The sequence below is a fragment of the Haemaphysalis longicornis genome, unplaced genomic scaffold (assembly GCF_048455015.1).
Source record: "Haemaphysalis longicornis isolate Haplotype H1 unplaced genomic scaffold, Haemaphysalis longicornis Haplotype H1 scaffold_6, whole genome shotgun sequence".
In the NCBI taxonomy this organism is placed as follows: domain Eukaryota; kingdom Metazoa; phylum Arthropoda; class Arachnida; order Ixodida; family Ixodidae; genus Haemaphysalis; species Haemaphysalis longicornis.
Window position 1 is genome coordinate 141426038 of NW_027526407.1, and position 8621 is coordinate 141434658.

Here is an 8621-nt window from a genome sequence, read left to right on the forward strand (position 1 = left end):
TTTTAGCTAGAAGGCCAGGACATAGTAGCCAGCACGTACGAGCGAGTAGGCCTGTTCCGAGATGGGGGATAGGTTCTATTGCAGTTTTTTCCGCCACTTGGAGTGTTCACTTGTTCATGTTCAGGCGTCTTACATCCTGAAGCACAACATAATTTTTGAACTCCAGAACAATCCCTAACAAAACGCATGCCCGCTGGAAGTAATGAAATTTTCTTTTATCAACCTGGCGCGATATCGACTCGCAGCTTCTACGGGTACCACATTACACACTAATATAGTTTTAGTTCTAATCCAGTCATTATCTTTATATTAAACTGTTGACCAGCACCTTACGACCAGTAAACACATTCTTCAACGGCAGGGAGAAGTCGGACGGACTTGAAGGTTGGAGCACCACCAAACAATGCTTCATATTCAGCGCGATTACAAACGCGTACATAAAGTGAAACTGCCTGAAGGCATTCGAAGCCCGTGTGTGCTTCGAATGCCTTGTCCAACCAACGCCGGAATTTGGTAGTATTTTCATACATGTTGTCTTTCTTCTCGTCCACTTAAAAGGTTCCTAGGATTTCGCAGGTTTACCGAGCCACCAAAAGCACTGTATTTTTGTTGTCAAAATAAATGCTCTGAAATCATTGCAGCTTTAAAAAGAAATTCAAAGTAAATGGTAATCACAAGGTGCGTACACAAGGAGTCTGCTGTGTGCTCGGATCGAACACTTCAAGGTGTGCTGAACAGCTTTCTCAACCTTGTCATACTCTTTAACTTAAAGGAGCCATAACGAGAAAACACAAGTTTGGTTCATTCGAAAGGTTGCCTCGTTAGAACCATAACGACACCACTTATAACGCAAACTTCGCTCAAATAAGCTACCTAATTAGGAAAAAGGGAAATGACCATGCGACCCACCAGCTCATTTTTTGCAAGAGAACCTGTGATGTCACTCGAGAATGCTCCCCGATTGGCGGAGGCCGGCAAAAGCAAACGCATGTTAGGCAGGGCTTACAGTTTGCATAGTGAGTGTCACGCGTCTCACGCGGCCGAGAAATGAGGCTCAAGTTGATTCATTTGATGGCAACAGAATATATTTACATAACAAAACCACTCAAACGAACGAAATCATCGTGACTGAACACACATATATCACACTAAACAGCAAAAACAAGCACGACCTCACACTACCAACACTCTACTCCTAAAGTTACTATAATACATTAACTGTCTCTGTCAGATTCAAGCAAATCCTACCGCCGGTACCACGGTGCGATGCCGATGACGTGGCCCAGTGGGTCGGTTGGGTTACGCGTCACCCAACGTCGCCGAACGTCGCGATGGCCCGTGCTGGTGCGTCGTGGTCCGGAGCTGCCTGCTGTGCGATGACTCGGCTTCGCTGAGCAGCGCGGCTCAGCAGGAGGCCAGCAGGGCGAAGCTGTTGGTCGTAGGTGGTCCGGAGCTGCCCGCTGCCAGACGGTGCGATGCCGCTGGTGCGTCGTGGGGCACGGCTCGATGGGTCGCCGGCGGTGCGATGCCGCCGGTCAGCAGGAGGCAAGCAGAGCGAAGCCACTGCTTCTCAGTGGTTCCGGGCAGCCCGCTGCCAAACGGAGCGATGCCGCTGTTGCGTTGTGGGGAACGGCCGGAACTTGCCACCGTTCCTCCATAGAACCCGTTCCACTGTCTACTCCAACTTCGTTCTCTTCCTCTTCACCTCGCATTCTATCGTGTGCGACTCCCATTCGCTGAACAAGTTACCTCCTCCTCCTCTTCGATTACCCTGTGTTTCTTTTCCATTGGTCACTCCAAAATCCTTCTCACCATCCCGTATGCTGATTCTTCTTTCTCTTCATCTTTTATGACAACATCTTCTTCTGGGGCCAATCCCCCTTCGGGTATGGGCTCTTCTTACCACATGACAGTGAGCTAAATGCCCGTGAAACAAATTGCACATTCTTTTTATGTCAAAGAACTGTGGAGTAAACGGTTGAAGTTCCGAACGAACACGCAAGCGTGTGCGCCAATGCGTACGAAACTACCGCCGGCCGAACTCGACATCTCGCCGTCGCCACCGTCGCGCCGACGAATTTTTGGGTTCGAGGCTCTTAGGGGGCAACAAACCGTTCCAGCACGTACAGCCGTGACCTTGCTTGGTATCTTAATCCCTTGACAGGAGGTTGGCCGTCATATCGCCAACCAGAAAAGGTAAAAATAGAAACAAGGGGAGTAAGGAACAGCAAGAAGCGACGAGATAGTGCCAGTCGTCACAGAAGTTTCGAATGGCGTTGGCTTGCTGCTGTCGTTACGAGCTCGTTTCCAGTTTACAGCCACTGAAAACTTCCGTTTGTTCGAGTACTTTACAATGAAATTTCGTTGCTGCGTTTTGAAATGCCCATGTAGTACGGGCAAATCGTCGAGAGAGTGGGACATCCCAGCCGGCGAGGAGATCTCCTTTCATGTGCTGCCCAACGACGAACCTCGGCGAAGCAAGTGGCTACGTTTTGTGAACTTTGCAAACCGAGGAGAAAGAGAGCTAAAGGAAGTACGAGTGTGCTCGCTTCATGTCCGAGGAAGTGATTACGGCAGGGACCCTTACCTTAGATCACTCGTGGGACATGCTGGCGCTCGTCGCCGACTTCGTCAAATCGCTCTGACCTTGGGGGAAAAATGCCGTAAACACCGCGCATTGACGCTCATATCTTTCTGGTCGAAGCAGAGAGCTCGCGCGAACGGCTTTCCATACACGACACCAGCCAACTGGCATAAGCGATACTGCTACTGAAATTGAAAATACGGCACATACGCACCAGTCTGTATTCGTCCGTCGCGACGGGGCTGACGAGGCAGCGGTGCCGACGGCTGGGCGTTCGTCTGTTGTGGCTATCGCGGAATGGTCGCTTTCCCGTCAACCGCGTATCCCACAACTCTTCGTTCGTGCCGCTCGTGCACTTAGAAGCATTGAGTGTTCAAGTGGTGTGAGGTTGTTAAATGGAAGCCCGAGCTCCTCGGCGAGAGTTTTGTTCTCCGGATCAGGCGATTCCATGACTAGGGCTGCGGGTGCACTAGGTTTAACTAGTATTTTTAAAATGGCCGCCGTCTCGGTCGACTCCCGCGTGTGAGTGCTATATGGAGTCGACATACTAAGTATCTGTTTCATAGACCGGCTCTATGACGCCATTTTTCACGTCACGGAATGGGCAATTTTGGCTTAAATTGCCTTATTTCTCAGTGAATAAAGCATCATTTGCTTCCGGGAAAGCGCTTGGGGTGCTATGACACACCTAATCTTTCGAATAAAACAAACTTTTGTTTTATCTTCATGGCTCCTTTAAAGCACGCGGCGGAGAAGGCAGCAGCAACAAGGATTTGAGAGACATGGCATGAAACCGAGCGCAGCGAACGCTCCAAAATTGAATGTTCTTCGAAGAAATATAGCGTTGCCATAACAGCACCGGTAAGACCCTACTTTTCTAGCAAACAAATACATTGTACACCTTGGTTCGGCTTGTATCGCCTTTGCTTTCACTACCCTGCCGTACGCAATTATTTACCAGCTGTCGGCTGCGATTTCGATTCCCTGCTTGCGGCTTGCACACACCTTTCCCGGCAAACGCTAAACAATTATAAAAGTTGCAATAACGGTGGCATGATGTGTTTATATTCGTGCCTAACTGTCGGAATAAGGCGGGGGGGGGGGGGCTAATTCCCACAGAAGTTTAACCATGGCTGCTTGTCACTTCACGCCACAGAAAAAGTATCCCATCCTATTCTCCCAAACACAATGGTTTAACGCGTTCAAACGCAGTTTTATACTTCCTCTTTCTTAAGAATGCTCCACTATCCAAAACAGCATCAAGTAAGCGCGGCCTTTGATGAGGCGATGTTATTTAATGGCGACAGAATAACGTGAAACGCGGACGTTGCAGTCTGCTTAACAGCAACTGCTACTAAAGCAACGAAAATCTGCCTGCGAGTATGCTAAATGCGGAAAAACGTAATAGCTTTGCTGTTTCTGTTACTTTCAATGGCTTCAGGTGAGCTCGGGTAGTGTAAACGTCATGCAACGCGTAGATTGATTTTACCGCGATAGAAGGCCGGCATACATTGTGTATCTTTTTGTATCATGTTGTATGCTCAGCTGCTTCTAAACGCAGAAGCTTGATGAGCCATCGACCGCACAACCACCAGAGCCACCGGATGTAAATTCTTCAAGCCTGATCGTAGCATCTATGATTCCTGACGACAAAACAGTGCCAGGGCCACAAGAAGTTGTGCGCGAGGGCAAAAAATGGAGCATTGCTCTATTTCCAATAGGTACTTTAATGGCGCCCTGGGCTAGGAAAGTTGAGCTAGATAGTGAAGGACACATCTAACTGCGGAGCTTTTTACGGTTCAGCTTTGTAAGTAGGGTAGGAGGGGTGGGTGCAAAAAAACTACAAACAAAAACTACGCCCGTCTTCCCGCGAGGGAACCCTGATGTGATGCGACGCATCGGGGGGTTCAATTGGCGTTTCCATTGGGTTCATTCTCTAAATCGGGTGAAACGTGTTGTGAACGCATATGATGCATTCCATCACATGCGGGTGTTCTTATACGCGGCAGCCCACTCGCTGAAGGGACCGTCGCTTCCATCACGTCTTCATTGGAAGAACCAAGTCAAGCACAGAGTCGTCAAGCAAACGCACGCGGCGTGGAACGAGAGCGAGCGCTGAGTGAACCGCCACAGCGCGCTACCCGCTTTATATTCACAGCGCCTGAAGGAGAGGAGACAGCGCAGGAGAGTTGCGCATGCGCGCAAATGCGCGCCGGAGCAGACGCGAGAGGAGCAAAGATCGCGCGCGCAGCTGTTGTTTATGATAATGACACGAAGTGAGATTGTTGTACCAGCTGTCGGTGAGAAGAACGGAGGAGAGTTGCACATGCGCAGGTGGGGTGCGGACAACCCCGACGCCAACGACGCAGGAGGGACATGCCCCAGAGCAAGAGATGCGTCGCATCTAAAAACGCTCCACCTGAAACGGGTACACCACCGCAGACAGGGAACTGTAACAGTGTAGCCGGCTTTTGCGCCTTCTCAAGTGTGAGCACAGGGAGCATGCGCTTGTGCGCACCCCTTGCTATACCATTTGAACTTCGGTAGTCTTTCTTGAGCTAAGAAAAAGCTAAACAATTGCCGCGGCCTGCACTAGCGGTGCAATGGTGTCGAAGCAGCGGAACTGGGGGTCGACCTGGCCTTTCTCCTCTGAAATCCGCTGTCAATGTGGGGGGCAGACCGGGAGGGTATTGTAAAATCCGTCTAAACTTGGTCTTCCTCCTGAACACTTAGCCTAGCCTAGCAAGAACAGCTCAAAACCGAACAAAGCTTAGTAAAGGCAAGCAAAACTTAGGAAACCTGAAAAAGCTGGGCCCACGCCAAGCTCCGCCGTTTCTCCACCACTGCACTACTAGTGCAAGCTGCGGCATTTGTTTTGCACTGACGTGACCGAACTAACGCAATAGGTAGCACACTCGATGACAGCACGGCATTTCTGAACATCCGAGCACATTGCTAATGCTGAAGTTTTCGAACGGTTCAGATTCTCCTGTTGTTTCAATTCTACGTATTAACAGCCGCAAATGGCGGCTCAGTTTGCCTCTGCGCGTTCAAGCTTTCATGAAGATTTTTTTATTTATTGACAAAAAAACCCTAACGGCCCTCTGTGGATGGTTTTAGATTGGGCAAGGGGGGTAAAACTGGTGTCACAAAAACTACAAAAAGAACGAAACAAACAAAAGAACTAAAAATGGTAAAAGCATTTACATCACTAGAGGGAAAACAAAGAGGGAAACGTCAGTAGAACAATAAGAACAGCTATTAGTACAGCAACCAGTACGGACTAGAGAGAGTACTACCAAACGTGATATTACCACACGTCATTTGATAGAGCAAGAACTGAGTGAAAGGAGGTGGGGAAATTATACATATTATACACAGGTATTGTTGCTGAATGCATTAGTAAATTTTATGGCATTCGGTTCGGTAACAATGTTGATGGTGGATTGTTCCAGCCTGTTGTGGTACGAGGAACAAATCATTGGGGAAAATGAAGGGTACGACATGTAATGCGTTTGATTTTGCATAGATGATTTCGTTGCGGAAAATGGCTGTGGGTTCACAGAAGAATTCTTTACGAAGGAACGCATGGTAATATAGTTTATGAAATAATACTATGCAAGATATATTGCGACGATGCGAAAAGGCTTCGATTTTAGAACGACTTTTTAATGCTGTTACACTGGTATAGGGTGAGTAATCAGAAAAGATGAAGTGGAGAGCCCGGTTTTGCAAGGCTTCTAAGTTATTTATTAGATATGCCTGATGAGGGTCCGAAATGGCTGATGCGTACTCGAGTACTCTAGCATGTCTGAGGTTACGTTTGACCAAACTAAGGGACTGGGTAGCAGACGCGAGGATACGGTTAATGTAATTATTCCATGTCAAGTTACTGGTTAGATGCACGCCAAGGTATTTATAGGTGGAAGTTCTCTGCACGAGGCTCTTGTTTACTATGTAAGATGCTGCATTTTGGGAGGCTTGATTAGTAAAGGACGCCACTTTTCTTTTATCAAGATTTGTAGGCATTAGTCATGTTCAGCCCCATCTGTTTATAGCATTAAGGTCACATTGAAGAATGTCATGGCCATGGTTAGAATAAAGTTTACTGCATTATAAGCAATCATCTGCAAATAGTCTGATGTTAGATTTAACGCATTATGGTAGATCACATGTTTGTGCCAGAACTACTTTCAGGTATAATAAAGCGAAAGCGTTTTTTTTACTGGGACGAATGGCGTACTCTGAACAAACTGCTGTATTTTGCCAGAGTTGGACACCTGAAAACCTCAGATGTGAGCTCCGGACACACGGCGCGTGCGAGAAACAGCGTTTACATTGTTTTAAAACAATTACTTGAAACTCTCGACTGGTTCTGGATAAGAATGCACGCATCAATTGTAAATAAGTGGTTAGGTAGCATACCTTCATCTCATGACCATTGTATAGGCATACTTTTATGTCTTTCTTCGGTGCCTTCAAACCTTCGCGTGGGTTCTTCCTTCGTTTGTGATTTGTGTCGTGGAAGGTTTGACGACCGATTGAACACAGTCTCAGCGAAGGTTTTGGCGCACTTTTGACGTGGTTTTTATGTAAAAAAGCTTTCGCGCTTCTCCAAACATTCTTTAGACGGGAGGGTAAAGATTGTTGGGCTAGTTTTGTGATGGTGGTTTTTAAGTCATATTGGCGCAAACTTTCAAGCACTTTGGCAGACGGGACGGGAAGAGCGTGCGCTGTTTGAACAGCCAGCAGCGAGGTCTTTTTCTCTTAATCACTAAACAACGATGCCAAAAACGACGGAAGCCTGACCAGGAATATGTGCACACAAAGAAAATAGGTGAGCAACGCAAGTTTTGGGAGTAGTAACAGTTTTATGAAACAAGGGATGCGAAAAAAAAAACAAGAGCCCCCTCTCAGCGTACAGTATACTGAGTAACAAACAAACAATTTTGGCCACTTCCACGATTAGGATATGAAAAGTGAAAAAAAAAAACAGCGGAGCTGATGTTCTCGAGGAGTGTTACTTTGGCTTTTCTTAGTATGTCCCTTTCTTAAAAGAAAGGAGGTTAAAAACGAGGTGTCACTGATGAAAGCGAAGGTGGGGGGGGCATGTTTAACGTTCACAGGAACCTCCACACGCGGGCGTTCTCGCTTTTAGCCTCCATTTGGAAAGCGACCACTGTGGCAGGGATCGATACCGCGTCCTTGGAAATCAGGACGAACTCACGTGTTGCGACCGCTGTGTCGTTATCGCTCAAATAACTTCTTTACCCGCATTCTGTAACACGAGAACGCCGGGTGCACTGAAAGACTGAAAAACGCTTCCGCAGCAGTAATAAAACCTGGGTTCCTTGTGTCATGAAGCCAACGTCCATCCTTTTGTTCCACTTTGACATGATGGATAAAAAGTTTAAAGTGAGGCGGCAACCAAAGACTTTGTGACAAGAAAGCTTTGCTTCCAATCATCGCTGTTGTTAGACGGAGGGGTGAACGTTTTTTTGTTTTGACAAACCGAGGACTGCACCGACCTCTGCTCTCGTTTTTACCCGTCACTACTTGTTTTAGTGCGTGTGCAAGGTGACTCCATATCGCTCGTTATTCATATAAACTATTTAACTCCTCAATTCCTACTGGTTTTGCCGCGCTCATTTTGAGTTACCAACCAACTGCATATTTTAAGCCAAACAAAACACGTAAACGAGATGGCTTATATGTGGCACAGGGACCTCACCGATGCGGGCATGATATGTTATCTCTCAGATAGGGGCAGATCGAGCAGTGCGCACTTCACCATCGCCGTTCGCTGCCGAAGCTACATCAGGAGAGGCATGTTAGCAAAGAGTGGGACCACTACATTAGCCCCCAAACGCCGAATGTGATGAGATTTACTGCATAAAGTAAAAAAAAATACAGAAAAGAGAGGGTGGGTAAATGCACACGCGATTATGGTTCTCTCGACAGCCGAAGTGCAACGTCAGATGGCGTGTCAGTGCATTTTGCAAGGCGCTCGTGTGCCCCGGCCTATTTTGCACCCGGG